The following is an 11,831-nucleotide window of genomic DNA, read 5'->3' as shown; positions in this document are numbered from 1 at the left end:
GGGGCGGGAGGGAAAGCACGGCTCCCGGCCTTCAGGTGAGCCGCCGCGCTGCGAAGCGGTCCCAAGGAGGAAAATAATCATCATTATAATAATAATTTAAAAAATTACCTTCGGGTCTTGTCCTCGGCTCTCGCAGAGCGTGGAAAAGTTCCAGCAAGCGGGTCGGATCAGCTTCTTTGCCTTTGGGAGTCTCGGGAGGCACTTGGAAAAATAATAAATCAGTTGCTTGCGTTACGCGTGGGCTACGCGGACCGGGTGTGAAAACGCAGAATGATCCTAGGCAGGAGCGCTGAAGCCGCACCGGGTCGGTGCTGGAGGTTGCCGCCGGCATTCCTCCCTCGCCCTCCTCACTCTGCCGGGAAGAACTGCCGGTGTGCCCTTGCAGCGTTTGTGCCACTATTTATTTATCCAAGTTCTGTGCAGATTACAACTCCTGTGAGTATTTTGAAAGCAAGGCTAGGGGCAGGCGTCAGTGAAAAAGAGTGGAAAAATTATCTCGTAACAAGAAGCGGCTGGGGGAAACTCTAAAAACTTTATTGCATGGCTCTGCAAGGTGCCCGTGCCCTCCGCCCGAACCCATCTCGCTGGGAGTCGGGGCCGCTCTGTGTTGCGGCGGAGCTCGGAGGGTGCTGTGCAGACCCGCACACGGAGCGGATCCGGCGCTGGGGCTTCTGCCTCCCCGCCCCCGTTCTTCAGAAGCAAGATATGCCTTCCTTGTCTCTTGGCGATTGCCGCATCCCCCCCACACTGGCAGCCCGAGGACTTCAGCATGCAGCCATTGGAAAAGGCATAAAAATTTAAAATGGGGAAGCGCCTTACTAAAGTCTTTTGGACAGTTAAATACTTTTTCAAGGAGTAACAGAAACTAGGAAGAGTTCTTTTTGAAATGTTTAAGTGTCAGCTAGCCAAAGCGCTGGAGAATGGACCCGTGCCTCAGGAGGTATTAATTGCTGACTGTTAATTTTTGTGATGCTGAAATACAGTGAGATATTATCCAAAATGATCAGTTCTGAATTCTAACAGTGTATCTCCACTGCTGATGTTCCCTTTAAATGACTAGAGGCGCCTTTCACCTCCAAACTCTTGTTTCAGATCTTCTACACAAGCTTGGTTCAATATGCTGAAGAGATTAATAATTGGGAAGGGTCTCTTACTGAACTGTAAGAGATGTGTGTGCAGAGCTGTATGTGTTCAGTTGATATTGGAGTAGCAATGAAGTTGTAAGATGTTATCACAGCCCACAGAAACGTGTGCTGAGCTGTTTCTTCAGAGAAGGAAAAAGCTGTTCAGCAATCAAGCAGAGATTTACAAGTGCAAGCAGTCAAGCGTTTCATTTCCTATGAACTGTAAACTTCTAAAACCAGCAGAGTAGTGGAACGACTTCTTGTCATGGTGGTGAAGCATCTGTCAGCCTTCAAGCAGTAACGCTTCCTGCTTTTTGGAGACACTAACAGACTCTTAGCTTTCTAAAGGATCATTTCTTTCATTTTAAGGATTAGCAGACAAACGTGATACCAAACCATTAATCATTCCATGGGATCAGAACAGAGATACTTCAAAGAAGACTTTAAATTAAAACCGTGAAGATCCTTGTGCAAAGAGAGAGCAAGTGGTGTGGATACAAGGAGGAGGACGTAAGCACATCGTGACACTCAGCACATTAGAGTGAACTTTAATCTTTATGCTCTCCTATGGCTACTTTTCCCAGTGTCTGGACTGACAGCTGTCATAGAGAAGAGAATAGGATTGGAAAGCAAGAAAAGAAGTTAACATTTCTTAACAAAAATCCTGTATTTGACTTAACAGAGAAAGTAAGAACTGCTACCTAATTGAGCCTTGAAGATACTCAGCAATATCTGGGTAGTGCTTAAAATAAATCGAGGATTTGGTGTTAAATGTTGTGTTTTATGGGCACAGTATGTAGCTGTAGGAGCAACCAAGTCACACGTCAGTGCAGCTGAAGTGCTGAAAGAGAGGAGCCTTGCTGAACACTAGAAGTGAATAGGTTGATCAGTTTATTTACGCCAGTCTCAGCCTGACAGACATGGGGAACTGCAGAAGCATGTTCCCCAGTAGTGTCAGTTCTAGAAGGATCATTTCTAAAACTGTACAGTTTAAGTATATAAACCCTTGATTTAAATGTACCAGCATCCCCTTGATATATATATTAATATATATACTATATTAATCATATTTCTAAGAGTGTGACCACCTATATATATATATATAAATAATATATAAATATAATAAAATATATATGTATATATATATAAAAGTGGTCATACTCTTAGAAATATTATTAAACATTTAGAGTCCAGTCATACAAATCCTTTTTCAATGGACTGTTTCCATGCATTAATCTTATTGAAGGATTACTTGTATGAGAGGATTTGCAGGGTATATACTTAGTAATTAAAACTATTATCGGAAGTCAATTTGTCATTATGCGTGCCACTATTGCAGCACATAAAATACCACTGATGTCTGGATAGCTTTTTACATTTGGGATAAAAAAAAAAGGTGACGGAAACTGCTGTGATACAATCTTGTAGAAACATGTAGCAGATTAGATTTCCCTATTCTTTGTTTTACTTGAAGACAATCTAAATAAGATTAAGTTACTGAGAAATGTGCTGCAAGGAGGGGTCAAGCATGGGGCTAACTCAGGCAGCTTTTGTTGTTACGAACTGCTTGATATTTGGTTTGGGCACTTGATCTTTAGCTGTGGGTTAGATGCACAACCTCTCCGAAACATCAGTATTAGAAGAGCCTTAGATCTCAGCTCATCTCTTTCCCTTTGAATGTGTGTGCTATTGCAGTAGTTAAATGACCTCCTGAAGTTGTCCTGTCGGGAGTACATTTGTGTCAGGGAACTGGGAGCCTCTGTAGTGATTATTATAAAACAGTACCTGAAAGAAGTGTTATTATGTGAATTGCCTGTTCCTGTCTGATATCGGCAGGCTACAATAGAAATGCAAAGCAGGTATTGATTCATTTGTGCAAGCTTACAGAAACATTATTTTAGTGGAAAGTATAAGCTCTGATCTCTAATCTTTCTTGCTCATTCTGTAAGAAAATGAATACGAGGCACTATAAGACACTCACAGCTCATGGTAGGCATAGATCTGCTACTCATTGCGTAGGTAAATAAGCTTGCTGGAACCAGGAATATGTTGTGCTATTCACTTTGAGTAATGAACTAAGTAAAGGCTCTTTCCTCTTTTCTCTGGTTTTCATTCTGTTTATGGGAGGCTGTTTTGTGAATACAGCAGCTGGAGAGGACATCTTAGATGGTTTATTCTCTATGAACTGTCATCTGGAGAATAAACAGCTGATAACCCATAAGACTCAAAGCCAGGGGAATATTTTGTGAGGCATTTGGTGATTTGTTTCTTTTCCTTTGCCTTCTTGCATCATGTGTCTTCTAGCTTTTATCCCTCTGAACTATGCAGCACTTGGCTTTGTAGTTTAGACTGAGGCCTCTAGCCCAATCTGTTCCCGACTTGGTTCTGCCATTGCACAAAAATACAATTTCTCCTTTTGTGCAAGAAATTTCAGGCGTTCAGGTACAGCTCTGCTAGCTGACAGTGTCATTCTCCAAGTTTTGTTATGCGACTTAATGGTATGCTGGCTCATGTAATCGCCATATTGTATGCGAGTTAAGAATTGGCAAGGCACAGCCCTTGGCTTAGGGTGGGCAATGCTCAGTATGCAGTATGTAAACACAACACCCATTTATTTGAAGCAAGGCAAGAAAAATCTCCCTATGTAATTCCATTTGAGTGGTGTGGGAGCTGACAGATGAAAACGAAAGCATTTGTTCTCTCCCTGGCCTTCGGTATGCCAACCCTGAAACTCATCAGCCTTTTAAACATATTGCAAGTCCTTGTTTCTCTTTTCTATGTGCTTGTGGAAAAAAGGAGATGGACCGATGTAAGGTGAGTGGAGAGGGGTTAGTGCTCCTCTTTGTTTTGGTGGATCGTCCATGTTTGCACTGTGTCTCACGTAATACGGAAATCTACAAAAGCAATGTTCAGAAGTATTATCAGTGCTGAAATGAGTGACTGCTGGAAGGCCATAAAATATGGATTTTTTTTGCTAGATGTTTTTAATTCTTTACAATTGTAAATAGTATCAAAGGTTTATTAGTATGAGACTGAAAACTGAAAATATGTTACAGTTAAGAGGTAGTGTTAGGTATTTTATTTGATTAGAACCAGTAGTATGCATAATAACTTTGGTTAATGAAAGTAGGTATGCTAATGAAGACATTGTTTCTTCCATATGTCTAAATAAAAGCCAGCTAAGGAATTTGGATTAATGACAACTTTGGATCAAAATAAATGATAAATGATCCTCTAATTTTATATTGTTATCTAATAATCACTAAATGATACTTTTTTTTCTGTTTAAACAATGCTTAAATCATACCAGGTAGATGGATGGGATAACCATTTTAAACTGTTTAGGAATTTTCTTCTTTATACATATTCTTGTGTTGTTGCTGTGCAAAGCAGACTTAAGTTTAGTGCAAGGTAAAAATATCAAGTTTTTGATGTTACTGCTGGTATTCTCTAGTGAAGGCCCTTGTAGTACTCAATCTTAGTACCGTGGCTTGGAGTACACTGTTTTCCAAAGTGGCTAAGTCCTGAGCTTCCAGATATTCTATTAATACTTGAAACCATGCTAGACATGAGACAAAGTGATGCACGCTGAGGGGATGCAGAAAGGCCTTGCAGGCCCAGTTCAGTGCTCTCACAATGATCAGAGCTCCTGAAAGGATCTCTCAATCAGGTCTACTGTATTCCTCTAGACCTACATCTTCACTACTGTTGAGTCTGTAAATATGTAGGAACTGCTGTATTTTGTTTTTTCTTTTTCTCTTTTCCTCTTCTTTGTTGCTGCAATTCTTAATGGATGGAGAAGGTCAGGTTCAGGAATTACTCTCAAAGTCATATTTAGCCCAACCCTCAGGAGCTGCCTCTTCTCCTATTTGTGGTTCAGTGCTGGTATAAGAGCCATTCACATGGTATTAATATTCTGTTGAAGATTTTCTTGGCTAGGTATCTTGGAATTCTCTTACCCATATTGGCTTCCCACGGGTTTTGGGCAGCAGAGAGGGGAATTAGACTGAGGTGCATGTTGGCAGCCTTGGAGTTGAAGCGGAGCTGAATTGCAGACTTCAGCATAAACTGCTGGTCTATGTTTAGGATGGACTGTCCCAAGAGGATGAATGTGTGGTCTACAGAGACTAACTCTGGGTTTGTGAGCAGTTTTGATTCAATCCAGACAGAAGAAGGCTAATCTAAAATAATTTACCTGAACACGCTTACTGGAGTGAGATGGACCCAGTCCGTCTTTCTTGGATAGGAGCTCAAGTCTTTAAGGAGACTCTGACTAGCCAGTCTGTCTTGTTGAAGTTGTTCTACTTTGTATAAGCAATTATGCACTGTGCCAGAGGAGGAGGAGGAAAAAAAAAAGTTCAAACTCTGAATCTGAAGTGTAAGTAAAGTTTTGCTCCAAATCTGAACTAGTCTATGCAATGAAGATTTTAACTCTGATGGGTTAAGTCATAATTTAAGACCAAATTAAGTGAGCTGTTAGGTTTATTTTTTCAGTCTTGAAGTTGGCTGACAGATGAACAAGGAATGTAGGGCGGATTACCTTTTAGGCCATAAGGCTAAATTCACAGTTTGTGAATTATGCCGGCCTCTAAACTTCAATCAGAAAGATTTATGAGTCTGCAAATCAGTGTCTGTAAACATCAATTGTCAGTCCTCTCTCTTTGTGTAACTTGGTGTTTCTAAGGGTGGCCATCCCTGTGCCTGAACCTAGCCTCAGTACAGTCACATTAACTGTCACAGGGACAATAAAATCTCATCTAGTGTTTTCAGCTGGTATGTTGCTTCTCATTCATCCTGCTCCTGAGCTCCATGGACTTCAGTTCACTGACAGCTTAGCCCACAAATAAATTTAATCCAGTCTTCTCTACCATCTCTTCTTCGAAGTATCTAAAATAGTTTTTAGAAGAACTCCAAGTACAGTTTAAGAATTAACTTACATATAAGAAGTTATTTATTGTATGATGGGACCTAAACCCTGCATTTGCTTTGGCTGGGGTCTTGAATCTCTCTAGTTGATGTGAGCAGGATCACATGCAGTGATAGTCTTCTCCAAAATGAACATCTTTTTGTTTGTTTGTTTGTTTGTTTGTTTGTTTTTGTTTTTCCTCCCCAGTTGTACCTACTAAAAGTTGGGAAGGAGTCCAAGTATCTCACCACATTTAACCCACGTACTCATGCATGCAGGGGAGATCACACTATACACAAGCAGCTGTACATATAAAGTATTCCTTTTCTGGATGTCAGTTTATGTTTGAGCACAGACTTATTTGCAGTGCAAGTCTAAAGGTGGTGTGAATATTTTCTGCTTAAAATATTTGAAATTCTGCCTGAAGTGTGTGCACAGATGAAGCTGGGGAATGGCCAGGTTCAGCCTAGAATAATTTGTTCAGAAATACAAATACGTAGTTCTTTTACACTAGAGATGCAACCTGTGTGTGAATTCACACCATGCTTTACCACAGAAGAAATGCAGAGGATAAATAAAATATTTTAGAACAACAGAACCTCCTCAGAATAAAGATTTATCTGATCCCTGCACTGGATAATCTTAAACAGTTTTTGTCAACTGGACCTATAGCTTTTTCTTTGTGAGCTTTTGTTCTTGATAATAAAAAGTGGAATTCAGTGACAGATCAAGTTAGTTCTTCATTTTCTGAGGAAGAAATTAATAATTTGTTTTCCCTTTCAAAAAGTCGTGGGTTTCAAAAGTCAAGGGTCTGAAAAATAAATAAATTTTTTTCAACGTGGAAAGATGAGAAAAATAATATAAATTTTTCTTAGCTACATTCTACTTGTCAGTAAGTAGGAAACCAGTATGTCTTCCATCTTTGTTTGCAGCATCATACATTATCTCTGATGGATTTATAGATCTCTTTGCTAACACTCTAATTACTTTTGATTTTTTTTTTTTTTTTTTCTTGGCAGTATAAGTCATATTGTAAAACTGTTTTTTGCATGTCCTGACAATGTATTTTCATTTGAAACAGAAAATGGACCCTGTATGAATCATACAGCAACTGTCTTTGTAAGAGTTGCTCTTTACAAAAGAATGAACTTGCAATATGTACAGCATATTCTGAAAACTCAGAGTAATGCATTTATGTACAAAGCTCATTATTTTAAAATATATCTGTAAATCTGGAAGTTTTGGGCTGTGTGGGGAATTGGGCTTCCTCCATTTCATGTTGATCTAAAAAATTCCTCTCTTTCCATAGAGATTTTGTAATTGCTTATGAAGTAAGAGTAGGTTGTCAGGATGCCGACATTTTTGGTTGAGCTGAAATATTGGACAGAAGTAAAGAAGTGGGGATTTGGTTGAGGATAAGGCATGATACATTTAATTTAACAATATGCTGCATATGCACAAAATATTTCACTATTGAAAAGAAGTGCCTAGAAGTTTGGGGAGATTAAAATGTACACTTGCTAATGGTTTATGGTAAACAAATCCCAAGCTCCAGACTTCAGATTTCCAGCCTCTATTTGTTAGCTAATTAACTGAACTCAAAATTTGTCTCTTGCATTAAATGTAAGGCAGATAATATTAAGCATTATGTCTTTAAACTGGTATATATCTACACATCAGTTGTTCTTGAAATTTGTTTTTCTTGTACAACATTGAAGCATGCAGGAATAGGAACATTAGTCATCCAAATTAGTTTAGGAAGCTTGTATAACACTGCTTGGCACCCTCTTTCGTTTGGATTAAAAAATATGTTCTTGAATAAACAGAGCTTTTTGGTGGTTATTTTAAAAGGGTAAAAAGATCTCCAATATTCGTAATTGCTGTCTTTTTTAAATTACAGTGTTTCAGCAGTGTGCGATTTGCATTTCCATTCTAATGGCAAAAACTATCAGTGCTGTACTTGATGCAAGTTTAAATAGCTCTGACATGTATTATATTCTTTATTTTCAAGGAAATATGAACATTATTTATGAACCATAAGTTTAAAAACTGTCACTGAAACTGCTTTGATCTTCTTTATTATAATCCCTGGAAAAGAATGTGCTCTAGATGTGCCATGTAGTGTCTAAATCTGTGTCCTTTAAAAATTCTGGCCATGAGCATACTCCGCCCCAAATTTTTTTTTGTACATTTCTTCAGTATTTTTTCCTTTAATAGTGTAAAGCAGGACAGTGAGAGCCCTCTTTTCATGATACCAAAATCAGTGAAAAACTTGTCTTCTAAAATTCAAGGAGGAGTAGATTCCATTCCCAAGCAAGATGGTGTACATCAATTCTTTTCTGCTGCAGATGGAAAAAGAATTTGTCCCCTTCCACATATATGAACGAAATTTCTGGAATTATTTTTCTGTCATCACAGTAATATCACAGTGGTAATATTCCAGCTTCTCTCTCTCCATTCAAACAGAGAACAATGCTAACCTAATTTTTCGGGCACTTTTCCTGGCCTCTGCTGTATCTAAGTCACAGTATTAAGCTATGTTGAGAACTTAACATAAAATTTCTGCACTTCTGGAATCCAGGATCCGGAAGTTTTCTCTTTGACTGCTCTGTTTCTTTCCACTCACTCTAAGCTTCATTTCTAGTAAATGTTTTCTATAAGTTCCTGGCAGTCTGTCAAGTGGTCACTTTTATATCATATCAGCTTTCTGAGGCCCACTTCAAATATTAATCTTTCATATAATCTCTTTTTACTATATTTCATGTTGTCTATAAAAATTAAGGATCTCAGGATTAGAAAGAAACTCCTGTTCTGTGCAATCTATATATTTATACAATCACATACATACTTGTAACCTAACCAGATATGAAGAGCCACATGAAATACTGATCTGCTGCTTTTGGAAGTGACACTGCTTCTTCTTTCATAACTTCAAACATTTCCTTAACGTATTTAGAAAATCTGTGCTTTTTTTTTTTTAAGAGTCAAATATTTACTGAGATCAAAGGAATTTCCTGTAGACATATTTGTTATTGCTTTCTGCTCTATCTCTTAGCTTTGTTATGTAACAATATAGGAAATAACTGATTTAGTGTTTTAATTTGACATTTAAATCAACGGGAGTGATTTTTTTTTTTTCCCCTTCACTTTCTTTCTCTTCAGCGTGTTATTTGAAAGAATCTCTTCTCACATGTGGGTTTTAGCGATCAACTAGAAATTTGTCGTAAATGATTGCAGTACTTTTGGTCATTTCACACTGCAACAGAAAGTTGTTGACATCTACAAATGGTCTGAGGCATATGTAAAGTTAATTTAATTGTAGCCTACTGGTTGATTTATATTGAAACAAGTCCCTTGCACTTTGTACCCAAGAATGTTATTTCAGTTTTTGCTGAACTGTATCTATTCGAAGTGCTAATTGCCCAACTATCATGTGCTTTTTGTCTTAATTTACTGTGACAGGTTCCTTTTCTTAATATGTAGCCTCTATTACTTATTTCAGAGCGAATGGCTCAATTCCTGCAAAACTGTGAAGAATTTTTTACTTGTCCATGTTGACAAGTATCACTTAAGTGATACTTGCTGGGAAACTGCATTATCACTTATGAAAACACCTAAGTCTTACTCTGGAATTTTAGAATATAGGAATTGTAGAATTTATATTCTGAAAAGATATCAATAATATCAATAATGAGATCTTTTCTGTAGGATTAATTATAGAAGCCAATGAAATTTTGTGGTAGATAAGGTAAATTGATGTCTGTTCTTTAAAAGGAGAAATTCTAGGAAACATCTGAGAATTAGGTATATAAATCATATAAAATATCATATTAGATCATTTCAATATTTGCGTGAGTTTTCCTGAAAGAACATCTGTAGGAGATTGCAGCTAAATGTGTATCAGAATTGTTTTACTATTGACTGTGGTTCTCTCTAATTCCCATGAATGATTTTGACCAAGTGTAAAACTGTATAACAAGTAAACTCACTAGACAACTGCATTTTTTAAATGTAACCCCTCTGAAAATCATCACTAAAATTAAATAGCTATTGTGCTCCATCATTGCAAATGTTGTGAGGAGACCTAAATTTCATCAGTTACTTGCTAAATTCAAAGGTTTGTATTACTGATGTCTTAATTATGTATTAAAATTAATGTTAATTGCATGTTGAAAGCATATGCATTTAGTAGGCATTTATATTTCTCCAAAATTGTGGAGACATAACAAGTTCTTTTTTTCTCAGAATATTTTTCCTCCAGGTATTTATGCATTGCTGTAGCCTACCAAGCCACAGACTGACTTACTCAAACTTTTATTTTGTGTGTTTTACTGTAAAGGTTTTGTAATTTTTAAGGAAAATTTCAAATGAGGCTTTAGGTTTCTGGCTGGGTATTTGTAGTTCTCTCTTAGCATAACTCGGACAAAAACATCGAGGTGATTGTTGAATGGCATTCATATTCTGTAGTCACAATTCCATGACAATGAAGTTATTTGGTGTATATTTACTGTGTCTCTTTGCTCTAACTGGAAAGGTTCTAACTGCACAAGGATATATATCAGAAGAATGTGTCTGGTCTGCCTGAAAACATAGGAGACTTGTGGATTTAGCAGTGAGACTGTACAACATACTTGCTGTTCCCCGTGTCCCTTCACTTGTCTCACTCCATGAAACAAAACCAAGAAACACCCCCAAAAATACCAAACATACATACACACACACAAAACTCAAACCCACCAAACCACTTGAATATTAGTTATAGTTTATGTGGAAGGCACTAGCATTTGAGTCAGGCTATAACTTACAATTTGTGTTTATTTTGCAGTAAAGGCAAGATGTTTGTAACTTGGTACAAATCAGTGTTCCTGGTTTTTCCTCAATTTTCTTAAATATACAAAAACTCTTAACACACTTACTCATTTTTCATTTCATTAGAGTTAATGAATATGTCCAGATCTTAAAAAGATTTTTTCTTAACAGCTTGACTCTATTGTTGTGTTGTCAGTTGATTTGTATTTAAATCAGTCAATAGGAGGAAGGCTCTATATTAAGAGCTCAATAAAAGGAATAGAAAATCATAGCTCCTGAAAAAGAAATGATTTTAATGTACTAAGGTTCATTGTGTTTCAAAATAGGTGAATAATGAGAAAGCATTGAAGCAAATTACTTAGATTTTCTCCCTTAGAAAAGGCTAAGAAGAAAACTAACTAGCCCCGTATTGTGTCTCTCTGATCATAACTCTCTGAGGGAAAAATTGTATAAGGACAGAAACCAAAGTGTATTGTTAATTTGTCACAGGGCAAAAATTTAAGAGGTAATGTTCTTTAATTGTTAGCAGTCTCATATTGTTCAGTCTAGAAGAAGGGTTCACAGATTGATGACAACATGTGCAGACTGCATAAATTACTCAGGTTAATTGATACTAAAAGAGATTCTGAGGAACTTTTAAAAGGTTTAGAGAAGATAGAGGAACAGATGGCATGATGGCAAGTGGAGTTCATTGTGTTGAAGTGTAAGGGGGATGCATTTTGGAAAGAATATTTTGAAATAGCTGTAACTACATTAATAACAGCAGTGTTCATTAGTTGCAAAAAATACTTGCAAGCTCTCTCCTAATGTACTTGTAGCTGTACTTGATCAGAAAAAAATGGATGAAAATTCTATCTATTGTACCCTTTGTAGAACAAATTGGTCAGGATACTGGAATGTAATGGAAGCAGAAAAAAGTAAGAAATGTAGTATTTTTATGATGGTAAGAGTCAGCCACCTTAAACAAAGTCCTGGTTGTGCATTGGAAAAAA

General features: G+C 37.3%; 1 protein-coding gene across 2 annotated transcripts in view; it reads left to right on the top strand.

Moving 5' to 3' along the window:
- The window catches only part of KITLG (KIT ligand), a 52,803-nt gene that overhangs the window by 370 nt on the left and 40,602 nt on the right, over positions 1 to 11,831 (top strand). The gene's annotated exons all lie outside the window — the stretch shown is intronic.

This window comes from Meleagris gallopavo, chromosome 1, assembly GCF_000146605.3.
Source record: "Meleagris gallopavo isolate NT-WF06-2002-E0010 breed Aviagen turkey brand Nicholas breeding stock chromosome 1, Turkey_5.1, whole genome shotgun sequence".
In the NCBI taxonomy this organism is placed as follows: domain Eukaryota; kingdom Metazoa; phylum Chordata; class Aves; order Galliformes; family Phasianidae; genus Meleagris; species Meleagris gallopavo.
Note: the sequence above shows the minus strand (reverse complement) of the source record. Positions and strands in the feature narration are given on the sequence as shown.